Raw genomic sequence first — 14090 nt, 5'->3', positions numbered from 1 at the left:
GCCTGGAGAAAGCTGGTTCTGATCGCACAGAGCAGAAAAATCCAGAAGCAGCAACAGTAGCTAGCATACACCACACAAACAGCCGGACAGGACAAGCCATACCCAACAGATATCAGTGGCTTGCTAGTCAGGTCAAGGGCAATTTCCAAGAAAGCCCCAGAAGACACACAGCCTCTATCCTGTGGCCCTGAGGCCACCATGCCTTCCCTACACCCACACCTTCCCCACTTTGAAAGGAGGATGGACCTCTGAGAGAGAATAACGGTAATAAAGAGCTTGAACTTTTAACTGAATATTTATTCAAAGTATAAAACCAAGATTGTTTTACAAGTTTAAGTTTTGCCCACCATTTTCAGGTTTAAATCTCAAAGGCAAAGGAACATCACTTATAGAAAATAAAATTTTTCTTGTATTTTTCCCATCTAAATCATCACTATGTAAATTTTGACCCCTCTACAGAAGCAAAACAGTACACACTCAAAATGAACTATTTCAGATTCAAGGGCTTGCCTTCTCACCCATGAGTTACCCATGAATATTTTAGGTGTATATGCCCCAGTTTGAAACTCTCTTTGGTTAAGCATTCTGGAAAAAAGTGTGGTCAGAATACCAGTTTGGGGAGTAGGGGCTATTTTGTCCTCTTCCAGCAATCATCTGGACATGTGGACATGGAGCTCTGAAATAGGGATCTCTACAGGGATGCTTGGCAGTAAAATAAGACGATCCAGAAAGTATGTAAAATATACATTTCAGAGCAGATTTTTTCAAATATACCAGATGGTTAGTCATTGTTTTTTTTTTCAAAGTTCCTCATAAAAACATATGAAATACTTTCCTTCTCTTTAGATTAAGCCTACTCAAGCATAACAGATGACATGATTTCTATTTAGGAAAACGTTTCATTACTTCAACATAATGTATACGGCGATAAAATGCCCCTTTCTTATGAAATTTAGAGGTGAACTCACTGGTGTTGCTCTTCCTCTTCTGTTTCTCCCTCCTACACTCCCCTTCTTCACCAAGAAGTTGCCTCACCTGTTACCCCTTCTGTCTTATGTAGGCAGTTTGGTGGCCTTGCGTGCTGCATTTTACTAAATGAGAAGAGAAGGTAGTGGGAAAGATGGCAGAAAGCTTTGATGGAAAGATATTTACAGTTTACTTGGGAATCCAAAGCCAAGAAAAATTGAGATTGATTTTGATTACATGGGATAACAAATGTTACACCCGAAGTGTTACACTTAGCATACAATAGGTAGTCTAAGTGTTGGTCACTTTCATTATTTTGCCCTGATCATAAGAGTCATTTTGCCAGCAATATCTGTACTGGGACCTCAGCACTCTCTCCTCAGGCATTTTCATGTGCCCATTGAATGAAGATGTTTTTAAGAGCGCCAAAGATGCCCAGGAAGATCCAGGACAAATATAAGGCTATGAAAAGTAAGGTTACAAAGGGTTTGTATCCTGGTCTTACGGTATATGTCTCCTTATAACTTATTACAGAGTTTCTCAATTTTTTTGTCCTTATAAAAGCACCCCTGAAGACACAGACCATGTCTATCTGGTTCATTATCGCATCCTAGCACCCAGGAAAGCACACAGTAGGCGCTTAGTAAACATGTATTAGATGAATAGGCAAATCCAGCACAGAATAGATTCTGACATTTAAAATCGCATAGCCCAATCCATTTCACAGGGGCCCAGGGAGCTGCCCAAGGTCAATGAAATATGGAACTAACCCTAAAAGTAATGGATTTCTGTGTCCCACTGCGCAGATCCCTGAGTTATTAGCACTCTCTCCAACTGAAATAACATGAACATAATTTTCTTCCCAATTATTCTGGCTGAGGGATATACAAAAGGCTTCAGTGAGTGGATGATTTACGGCTCAGCTTCTGGGAGAGTCCGGAAGCACCATGGGGCAACCGCTAAAGGTCTTATGATAATTAAATCGAGAAGTCAAGGGACCCCTGGAGGCCCGCACGGTAGGCAGGGGGATTGCCCTCCTGGAGGAGGGCACTTTGCTGACGTCCGTTATACAAAAGATCCTTAGGCAAGCAGTGATGAAAGCAAATACAAGAAAGGAAAAGTACCTCTGGTTTCCTATTGTTTCCAGAGTTCTCATTGACACTGACCTCTAACATAGCCTTCAGTTTGACTGAATATTTTCCTCTCCTATTTAGCAAAGTGGACAAATCACATTCCCAAACTCACATATATACATCTTCCGCAACTCACAATGGGATGATGTCTGAACAAACCCCCTGTAAGTTGAAAATATCATTAAGTCAAAGTGCATTTAATACACCTCACCTACTGAGTTTTCCTGGTGGCTCAGAAAATAAAGAATCCACCTGCAGTGTGGTAAAGCATCTGCCTGCAATGCGGGAGACCTGCGTTCAATCCCTGGGTGGGGAAGACTCCTTGGAGAAGGGAATGGCTACCCACTCCAGTATTCTTGCCTGAGAATTCCAGGGACAGAGAAGCCTGGAGGGTTGTATGTCCATGGGGTTGCAACGAGTTGGACGCTACTAAGCAACTAACACACACTATCAAATCTACTGAATATCTTAGCTTAGCTTTGCCTCAGAATACACTAGCCTACAGTTGGGCAATATCGTCTAACACAAAGCCTATTTCGTAATGTAGTGTTGAATATCTCACATAACTGAACACTGTACTGAAAGTGAAAACCAGAAAGGTCGTGTGGGTACAGAATGGCTCTAAGTGTCCACATTGTTTACCCCTGTGATTGTGACCGTGAAGCTGACGGGAAGCTGCAGCTCACTGCTGTGGCCCAGCGTCATTAGCCCAGGAAAAGATCAAAAGCCAAAATGCAAAGTATGGTTTCCACTAAATGCATATTTCTTTCACACCATCATAAAGTCCAAAACCATTGGCAGTTGGAAACTTTCTGCACTCACTACAAAATGGCAACATCCTTTGCATCCCTCTAACTTAACTAAACCTTTCATGAGGACCTCCCTTTCCTTGGGAACTGGGCGGATGGAGGAAGGTAGAAAGGGAGAGATCATTGAAGGAGGAACTTTAAACTAATAAAGATTTCTCTGTCTAAGCGTGTTTTAGAATTTCTGAAGGTCTCCTTTTGAAAAAATACTCAACGTCTCGGGTTTTCTTTATGATACACCCACATCTTTAAGAGAAGGTGGCTTGTGGGTATAAAGAGTAGCTTACAAGTCCTCAGTGTGATGGAGCTGGTGGGTGGGCTTGGTCAGCAGAGGGTCTTGCAGGTCCTGCCACTAGGGCAGCCCTGGGCCCTGAGTTCCCATGAGGTGACCTCGGGGGCAGCACGGCACTGGGGCAGCAACTGGAATCCTTGATCAAGTTTCCCATCTCTGGTTGAGAAGAGCCCCTGATTCCAGATGGCCTATTCAACATCTGTGTGCTCTCCAACAGGGACCAGGGGGGCTCTGGGTTCCTCTGCAACCCACCCACTGACGTGGGGGGTTGAAAAGTGCCAGACACATCCCTAACCCACGGCTAAATCACATCCTGCCACCAGCATCAAGTACAATGTATTGCTACTTAGACAAGGCTCCTCCTGAGCAAGTAGGGCACGACTCCCCCCTCGCAGCCTCACAGGGGTTCCCTTCTTTTTCCTGTTTGGTGAAGACATCATGAAGGTCGAATTCTTTTTCTCCATCTTACAGATGTATTTGTTTTAAGGTGGTATCTGTCTTTGTCTTTTGCAGCACATAATGATTGAAGGGGAATGAAAAACACATTGGTTTATACTTCCAAAAATCTATATCCATTTCACTATAATCTCAGAGAGTTAAAAAAGATACAGGTTTGAGTCGTGTGATTTTGGTCAGACATTGTTCAAAGATTAAGCTACAATATAAATAAGTAATGTAAAATAACATAGTAAAAAAAATCTTATTAAATGTAGTACAGTGAACTATATTTAACAGCCACAAGTCATAGCTAAGCTTTGGTTTCTTGATCTATAAAATGTGGATAATAACACCTGCTCTGCCTACCTCACCTAGGTCTAAGGAAAATACTTTGAAAGCTATAAAGTTTGGAGGAATAAAACTTAGGATAGGAAATCCATAAAACAAGTTTCAGTCTTGAATCCCAACCCTAAGGCATAAAGGGAACTCACTATATATATGACAAGAACAGCCTGACCAGACATCCCCTGACAACCTCCCAAGAATCGGCAGCAATGTCCCATCGCACTGCATAAAGCACAGCGGGGTATATAAAGGTGCTATTGTTGAACCAGATTTTATATGTACTCTTTCTATTCTATTCACAGAAAAAGCCACATTTACATGAGTGTGGTTGAAAAGATTTTCTGTAGAGCAGCAATTTTATGGGAACGTGTGTGTGGGATAGGTTTGATTGAAGTGCATATGGCAATCCTTTAAGACTGATTTAATAGAGGGAAATGCCTGCCAGCATCTGGGGCCCTGGACGGGAGTAACTCAGAGCCCGCAGATGCTACAGACATTTCAGGAGCCTTCTCCTGGGTAGAAATTGGACACATTTTGAATCAAATCACTCTGCAGAGCAGGCTTATTCTGTAGCACTTTTCCCAGCATCTGGAACCCTTTGCCAAGAACGATCATATTTTTGTAATCCCAAATCCATGGCAAATTATATTAGCTAGGACTTCCCCCGCCCCCGCCCAAAGATGCGCAAGAACACGGAAAAGCTGGGAAACACAGGGCAGGGGCATGATGTTTGGCCCGGGAAGGTTCTTCTTCCTCCCTCCTGAGCTTGCTGTGGATCCACACACCCCACCTTTCTCCCTATGTAGCCATAAAGCAGACTGTCCACATTACCTTTCATCTAAAGTGTCAGCTGTGTGTTTTTGCTATGGCTGGATATGCAAAGTTCTAAAAATCTATGTATATGAAGAAAATTTGAGGATTTAAAAATAACTCTGGCTGGTTGTGGCTTTCAGGTGCCTCTCACTCAACTAGACCAGTTGCTACCGTCTCACCAGCTGGAGGATGATACCTAACTGGGGGCTTGTGCTTACGGTCCATGAGCTGCTTTCTCGTGTGCTGCCTTCTGGGATCCTCTCAGACATCCTGGCGTCACAGCAATGCAGGCATCACTACCCCAAGTGGAGAGAAGGACCCAGAGATCACACACAGAAAGCATAAACTCATCTGGTGAGGAGATGAGCCATGATGAAAACCCAGATCACCAAAGTCCCGGATGAATCCTTTACCTTTTCCCATGATTCCTCAATCGTAGATGTTTTAAAGTTTAATAAGAAAAGGACAGGAAGTCAAGCTTATTTCAGCTGTAGCTCTTGCAGTTGATAAGTTTTCTTATGCCATTTTCAAAACCTAGATATTTCAAACTCTAAAATCAATGTTCTTATCTATCCTGTTCCTCTGTTCACATCATTCCCTGCCAGCCACAAGGAAGATGAGCAGGGATCATTTGTCTCCTCGATTAAAAAGGTTTAGAGCTATCAGTTATTTTCATCTCTCCATACAAGATGCAGGTGCAGACAGATATTGTGCTGTGTGCTCAGTCATTCAGTGGTGTCCGACTCTTTGAGGTTCCATGGACTATAGCCCGCTGGGCTCCTCTGTCCATGGAATTTTCCTGGCAAGAATACTGAAGCGGGTTGCCATCTCCTTCTCCAGGGGATCTTCCCGACCCACGGATCAAACCTGCATTTCTTACATCTCCTGCATCGGCAGGTGGATTCTTTACCACTAGTGCCACGTGGGAAACCCCCAGATAGATACTGTGCTATGCTTAGCCACTCAGTTGTGTCTGACTCCTTTGAGACCCCTGGCAGGATCCTCAGTCCATGGGGATTCTCCAGGCAAGAATATGGAGTGGGTTGCCATGCCCTCCTCCAGGGGATCTTACTAACCCAGGGACTGAACCCAGGTCTCCTGCATTGCAGGTGGATTCTTTACCCTCTGAGTCACCAGGGAAGCCTAGTTGATATTATGATTCTAGAATAGTACTGATTAGCCTTTACCAAACAAATGTGTAATTTATGAAAACATAAGATTCCAGCTGATTTCTGACTGGATGGGAAAAAAAATGTAAATTTTCATCTTACAAAGCAAATTGTATATGCCATGCCACCAATAAGGGCTATTCTGTATCTAAAATGTCAAGATCAGGAAAGGCCAGAGTGGTACCTGGTCTCCCAGGCAACACTGCAATTGAGCAAGGCAAAGATACAGGCTGCAGGGTGTCTTTGGGATGGCACCAATGCAGATGCCTAACTCTCTACTTTCTAGATTCCTAATAGAATTGCATAGAAAACAATATGTGGACAACTCTATAATCATACTGGGCACAAGTCAGAAGGTTTCACCCAATTCTGCCAGATGCTATTTAATAGTAGGCCTGGATTAAAGAAAGCATGAAAAGCTAATTAATAGCTCTCTTTCTGGACACGACAGAAGCCAGTAAGAACAGTCAGTAGGACAGCCTGAAGGGACCAGACTAGAAGCAGCAGCTGGAGGTGCAGGGCTGCCTCTGAGGAACTTCTGTTGACACTGAGAGATGCTCGCAATGTCACCGGTCACACCAAGAGGGAACCTAGACTAAAGGTCTACATTTCAAAGCAAAATGTAAAACTTTTAGAAAACAAAATAGTAGTGTCTTTTTGACTTTTTAACAAGGTGAATTCTTAAAAACTAAAAGCATAAATCATAAATCGAAATATTGACAAATGTGACCAACTTAAAATTCATACTTTTGCTTATCTAAATACATCATTTAAAAGAAGAAATGAAAAGTCACACACCTGAGAAATAGCAGTGAATATAATAATATGAATGAATAAAAGATTCATTCCCAGGATCTATGTAAAATCGCTACAGATCAACAACAAAAAAGATAATAAACTCCAAAGCAACAAATAAATAATAAACTGAATTTTAACAAAATTTAAAATTTTTGTGCATCCAAGAACATTATCAAGAAAGTGAAAAGAGAGCCTACAGAAAAGAAAAAATTTACAAACTCTATATCTAATGATGGGCTAATATCCAAAATATATAAAGAACTACTACAACTCAATAACAAAAAGATAAACCACCAAACTTAAAAAATGGGTAGAAGACTTGAACAGACATTTCACAAAAGACACGCAAATGACATATGAAATGATGCTCAAAATTATTAGCCATCAGGGAAATGCAAATTAAAACCACAATTAGATAACACTTCATACCCACAAAAATGGCTATCATTTTTTTATTGGAAAATGACAAGTTTTAGAATATGGAGAGACTGGAACCTTTGTACACCAACAATGGGGATGTAAAATGAAACTGGGAAACAGTTTGGCAGTTCTTCAAAAACATACAATTCTAAACATAAAATTACCATATGACCCAGCAATTCCATTTCTAAATATATACCCCCAAAATTAAGAACTGGAACTCAAACTGGTACTTGTGTGACGGTTCAATGCAACATTGTTCTCAGTAGCTGAAAGGTAGAAACAGCATTAAATGTCCATTAACTTATGAAAAGATAAACTAAATGTGGCGTAGACATACAATAGAATATTGTTGTTGTTCAGTCGCTAAGTTACATCTGACTCTTCCTGACCCGTGGACAGCATGCCAGGCTTCTCTGTCCTCCACATGTCTTACTCATCAGGCTAGAAAACGTGAAATAGTCTGACAATCAGATCACAAAAATTGAGAGTACGCAGAGCTACAGGAATGTGGACACACTGCTAGTAAGGAAGTGATCAGTATTCACCACCTCGAAGCATCATTCAGAGATATCTAGCAAAATCAAACACATATTCTAAGACTCAGCAAGTCCCCTCCTAGACATGTATCCTAGAGAAATTCTCGTACACGTTTGCAAAAAGGCATGTATAGCAGTCATAACAACTGTTATGCAGTGGCAAAGTCAAAAACTAGAATTAACTTAAATGACCATCAAGAAAATTATGAGTAATTTATTCATAGTATATTCATGTAATAGAAGATGACATAGCCATGAAAATGAATAGAGTCGCATGTATCTGCATGGAAGAATTTCACAAACAATGCTGAGCAAAAACTGGCAAGTTGTAGGAGAATAGATTATTCCATTTAAATAAAAGATAAAATATGAAAAGCCGTACACCATTTTCCTTATACATATTTATCATGCATTCTACATATGACCATACTGTCTTTAGTAAAAGAATAGTATGTAAATAGGAATAATAATTACCAAATTCAAGATAAAGGTGCTTCTGGAGAGGGTGGGAAAATGATAAGATGAGACAGAAACTGGGAGTTTCAACTTATTATATTTATTTCCAGACTGGATGGTATCTACACAGCTCAGTTCAGTTCAGTCCCTCAGTCACGTCCAGCTCTTTGCGACCCCATGAACCGCAGCACACCAGGCCTCCCTGTCCATCACCAACTCCCGGAGTTTACACATACTCGTGTCCACTGAGTCAGTGATGCCATCCATGATCTCATCCTCTGTCGTCCCCTTTTCCTTCTGCCCTCAATCTTTCCCAGCATCAGGGTGGTTTCCAGTGAGTCAGCTCTTTACATCAGGTGACCAAAGTATTGGAGTTTCAGGTTCAACATCAGTCCTTCCAATGAACACCCAGGACTGATCTCCTTTGGGATGGACTGGTTGGATCTCCTTGCAGTCCATGGAACTCTCAAGAGTCTTCTCCAACACCACAGTTCAAAAGCATCAATTCTTTGGCGCTCAGCTTTCTTCACAGTCCAACTCTCACATCCATACATGACCACTGGAAAAACCATAGCCTTGACCAGATGGACCTTTGTTGACAAAGTAATGTCTGCTTTTAAATATGCTGTCTAGGTTGGTCAAAACTTTCCTTCCAAGGAGTGAGCGTTTTTTAATTTCATGGCTGCAATCACCATTTGCAGTGATTTTGGAGCCCAAAAAAATAAAGTCAGCCATTGTTTCCGTATCTATTTGCCATGAAGTGATGGGAGCGGATGCCATGATCTTTGTTTTCTGAATGTTGAGGTTTTTTTTGTTTTGTTTTTTTTTTGAATGTTGAGTTTTAAGCCAACTTTTCACCCTCCTTTTTCACTTTCATCAAGAGGCTCTTTAGTTCTTCACTTTCTACCATACGAGTGGTTTCACCTGCATATCTTCGGTTCAGTTCAGTTCAGTCACTCAGTCGTGTCCGACTCTATGACTCCATGAACCACAGCATGCCAGGCCTCCCTGTCGGCCACCAACTCCCAGAGTCCACCCAAACTCATGTCCATTAAGTCAGTGATGCCATCCAACCATCTCATCCTCTTAGGTTATTGATATTTTTCCTGGCAATCTTGGTTCCAGCTTGTGCTTCATCCAGCCCAGCGTTTCTCATTATGTACTCTGCATCTAAGTTAAATAAGCAGGTGACAATATATAGCCTTGACATACTCCTTTTCCTATTTGGAACCAGTCTGTTGTTCCATGTCCAGTTGTAACTGTTGCTTCCTGACCTGTATACAGATTTCTCAGGAGGCAGGTGAGGAGGGCTGGTATTCCCATCTCTTTAGAATTTTCCACAGTTTATTGTGATCCACACAGTCAAAGGCTTTGGCATAGTCAATAAAGCAGAAATAAGATGTTTTTCTGGAACTCTCTTGCTTTTTCAATGATCCAGCGGATGTTGACAATTTGATCTCTGGTTCCTCTGCCTTTTCTAAAACCAGCTTGAACATTTGGAAGTTCACGGGTCATGTATTGCTGAAGCCTGGCTTGGAGAATTTTGAGCATTACTTTACTGGCGTGTGAGATGAGTGCAATTGTGCGGTAGTTTGAGCATTCTTTGTCATTGCCTTTCTTTGGGATTGGAATGAAAACTGACCTTTTCCAGTCCTGCAGCCACTGCTGAATTTTCCAAATGTGCTGGCATATTGAGTGCAGCACTTTCACAGCATCATCTTTTAGGATTTGAAATAGCTCAACTGGAATTCCGTCACCTCCACTAGCTTTGTTCATAGTGATGCTTCCTAAGGCCCACTTGACTTCACATTCCAGGATGTCTGGCTCTAGGTGAGTGATCACACCATTGTGATTATCTGGGTAGTGAAGATCTGCTTTGTACAGTTCTTCTGTGTATTCTTGCCACCTCTTCTTATTATCTTCTGCTTCTGTTAGGTCTATACCATTTCTGTCATTTATTGAGCCCATCTTTGCATGAAATCTTCCCTTGGTATCTCTAATTTTCTTGAAGAGATCTCTAGTCTTTCCCATTCTATTGTTTTCTTCTATTTCTTTGCACTGATCGCTGAGGAATGCTTTCTTATCTCAACTGGCTGTTCTTTGGAACTCTGCATTCAAATGGGAATATCTTTCCTTTTCTCCTTTGTTTTTCGCTTCCCATCTTTTCACAGCTATTTGTAAGGCCTCCTCAGACAGCCATTTTGCTGTTTTGCATTTCTTTTTCTTGGGGATGGTCTTGATCCCTGTCTCCTGTACAGTGTCATGAACCTCCATCCATAGTTCATCAGTCTCTCTGTCTATCAGATCTAGTCCTTTAAATCTATTTCTCACTTCCCCTATATAATCATAAGGGACTTGATTTAGGTCATACCTGAATGGTCTAGTGGTTTTCCCTACTTCCTTCAATTTAAGTCTGAATTTGGCAATAATGAGTTCATGATCTGAGCCACAGTCAGCTCCCGGTCTTGTTTTTTGTTGACCATGTAGAGCTTCTCCATCTTTGGCTGCAAAGAATATAATCAATCTGATTTCAGCATTGGCCATCTGATGATATCCATGTGTAGAGTCTTCTCTTGTGTTGTTGGAAGAGAGTGTTTGCTATGACCAGTGCGTTCTCTTGGCAAAGCTCTATTAGCCTTTGCCCTGCTTCATTCTGTACTCCAAGGCCAAATTTGCCTGTTACTCCAGATGTTTCTTGACTTCCTACTTTTGCATTCCAGTCTCCTATAATGAAAAGGACATCTTTTTGGGGGTGTTACTTCTAAAAGGTCTTGTAGGTCTTCATAGAACCATTCAACTTCAGCTTCTTCAGCATTACTGGTCGGGGCACAGACTTGGATTACGGTGATATTGAATGGTTTGCCTTGGAAACAAACATAGAGATCATTCTGTCATTTTTGAGATTGCATCCAAGTACTGCATTTGGGACTCTTTTGCTGACTATGATGGCTACTCCATTTCTTCTAAGGTATTCTTGCCCACAGTAGTAGATATAATGGTCATCTGAGTTAAATTCCCCCATTCCAGTCCATTTTAGTTTGCTGATTTCTAAAATGTTGACATTCACTCTTCCCATCTCCTGTTTGACCACTTCCAATTTGCCTTGATTCATGGAAGTAACAGTTCAGGTTCCTATGCAATATTGCTCTTTACAGCATCAGACATTGTTTCTATCACCAGTTACTCACTATATTATTATGTAAAGCCTTTGCTATTATTTATCATTATTATTTTTAGAGTCTTATCTATGTTTTAGCATTTCAGTGTAACATCTAAAAAGGAGTATTAAAAAGAATCATATACATGTTTTGCATATATTTTGCAAAACACACAGTTCCTGCTATTATAGATCCTAAGCTACGGCAGCACAGGATCTAGTTGTAGGTAAAACATGTGCAAAAAGGCATAATATCCAAAACTCATGAATATTAGGCTTTGTAATATAAGGATTGAGAAGGGTAACTCATAAACCCTATAGCCAAGTCCTGGGAAAATAATTCCATAAAACCTTAACAGTAGACACAAGAAATGGAGAGGGGGAAAAAATGCATTTCATAACACCTCAATTTCCTTTCTAATGTTTTGAGGATTTGGGCCTGATTTATTTTCCCTCATAAAATGCCTTTAAGTGCCTCATTCCCACAAGCCATATAAAAATTTATGTTTAGAGAGGGAGGGCCTAGATATGACTAAATGAATGCTTCACCCTTGGGTGCCCATACACTGAGGCTCTAGGAACTCTGTCCCAGAATTCCAGAGTTTGACAAACTCATCCTGAGTGAGTTTAAGTATGCTTCACAATAATCTGTCCATTCTTCCATGTGCTAAATAAAGAAACAGGAGTCATTTTCTTATTCTCCTTGTTGAATAGTTTCTCACCTGCCTGAATGCAACTGCTACATGAAAAGTCACATCAAGACACGGGAAGTGGGGAAGGACATGATACGGGCACCCACTGTGTGTGCTTGATGCTAATTTGCTTCAGTTGTGTTCAGCTCTTTGCGACCCTGTGGACCATAGCCTGCTAGGCTCCTCTGTCTGCGGGATTCTCCAGGGAAGAATAGTGGAGTGAGTTACCGTGCCCTCCTCCAGGGGATCTTCCTGACCCAGGGATCGAGTCCACATCTCCTGCGGTCCTGTGGTGCAGATGAATTCTTTATCACCAAGCCACCATGGAAGCCATGAGTATCCATCAGGAATTTACAAAATTAGTTACACAAACTAAGAAGGGAATGGTTACCCACTCCAGTATTCTTGCCTGGAGAATTCCATGGACAGAGGAGTGTAGCAGGCTATAGTCCATGAGGTCGCAAAGAGGCAGACACAACTGAGCAACTAACACTTCTAGGCTTCCCAGGTGGTGCTAGTGGTAAAGAACCCGCTTACCAAGGCAGGAGACATAAGAACTGCAGGTTCTATCCCTGGACCGGGAAGCCCCCCTGGTCCAGGGCATGGCAACTCACTCCAGTATTCCTGCCTGGAGAACTGTCAAGGACAGAGGAGTGTGGAGGGCTATAATCCATAGCATGGCAAGGAGTCGGACATGACTGAAGTGACTTTGCACACACACACACAAATATATCTTACATTCAATATAAAGTCTTTAAGGGATTCCGTCTTCAAGGGAGAGAAAGAGTCAAGTGTTTTCCCTGTTTTACCACAGGAGTAAACTTGGTTAAGAGGCTTGATTCATGTCACAAGTCAGAACTTGATAAGAAAATTCTCTCTCTTAACATGTTCAACAATTATTAAGTTAAATGTTATTAATAGTTGTTATTATCATCATTTAATTATTCTCAGGAGCTGAATCTGAATGGAGAATCAAATTGCATATTTTAAATTCCTCGTGGTTTCTTACACATGGTCTCACCTCCATCAATGATATTGTGCCCTTACCCCAATCCTGAACACAAAAATAAATCCATTTCCACTCTGCCTCCGTGGCGACAGGAGTCCCCAATAGCAGAGCAATATCAATTCACCTTATTGAGAAAATGGTCACGGAGGCTCCTCTTCATGTATTTCGAATTTTTCCATCATTGAGGAAATATTCACTATACATAATTGCATGCTTTCTAATACTGCTTTCCTTCAAATTGGATTTTCCCCCCATGGATTTTAAAGCTATTTCCATTAGAGAAAAGTAAAAACAGTTGTAATTTCAGCAATTTTCCATTTCCCTCCTTTTGGGATAGCTCTACTCATTGTATCTGAAGGATAAATAACTAAATGATCTTGAAATATTTAATGTGAAAGAGATGCCAAGATTTTCAACACAAGAAAGCACATCTAATATGCCACAAAAGGTAGCTTGAAAAACAGAACCCTTTTTAATAGATACATAAACTCCGATTTAACAACTAGCGTTTTCCATTTCCTTCTTCCTGCCGTATAATGAGTCATTCCAGGTTTATTGGTGTTCAGCTTGGTTACTGGTGCTACTTACTATAATCACACATGGTGAAGGCTTTGAGAAGTGTCACACACACACACTCACACACACAGAAATTAGAAGTGAATCAAACAGGAAGGGAAAGCAGGAAAAGGACAATGAAAGTAAGCGCCACTGTGCGGGTGAAACAGAGCAGGGTCTCACTGTAGACTGCAGAGATTTAAACACGCCATGAAATTGCATCAAGCATCCTGCAGTGGCCAAAGCAATGCTTTTGCATAACTTCGCATCCCTGAGATCGGCAGAATCCGGGATGCTGCCTGTTTGTTCAACTGGATCAGGTGGTCACTATTCAGTTCATCAGGTTTTCCATTTCCCTGTACACATGACGCCTTCCCTACCAAGAATCAAACTTTGAGGACTAAAACAGTTTGAGGGGATGGACTATTGTTGTGTTGAAGATTTACGATGAGAGTGTGATGCCCTCACCCCATATCAGGCTTTATTCTTGGAAGAGTGGTTT

The 14090-nt window shown here is 41.3% G+C and overlaps 1 long non-coding RNA gene across 1 annotated transcript; it reads left to right on the top strand.

The window, feature by feature from the left end:
- The first annotated feature begins 8953 nt into the window (after window positions 1-8953).
- LOC122422584 lies at window positions 8954-9313 on the top strand. Its single transcript, XR_006263889.1, has 3 exons — window positions 8954-8979; window positions 9015-9112; window positions 9266-9313. It is a non-coding gene; the product is annotated as an uncharacterized LOC122422584 (long non-coding RNA).
- The last annotated feature ends 4777 nt before the right edge of the window (window positions 9314-14090 follow it).

This window comes from Cervus canadensis, chromosome 20 (genome assembly GCF_019320065.1).
Source record: "Cervus canadensis isolate Bull #8, Minnesota chromosome 20, ASM1932006v1, whole genome shotgun sequence".
Classification (NCBI taxonomy): Eukaryota; Metazoa; Chordata; class Mammalia; order Artiodactyla; family Cervidae; genus Cervus; species Cervus canadensis.
Note: the sequence above shows the minus strand (reverse complement) of the source record. Positions and strands in the feature narration are given on the sequence as shown.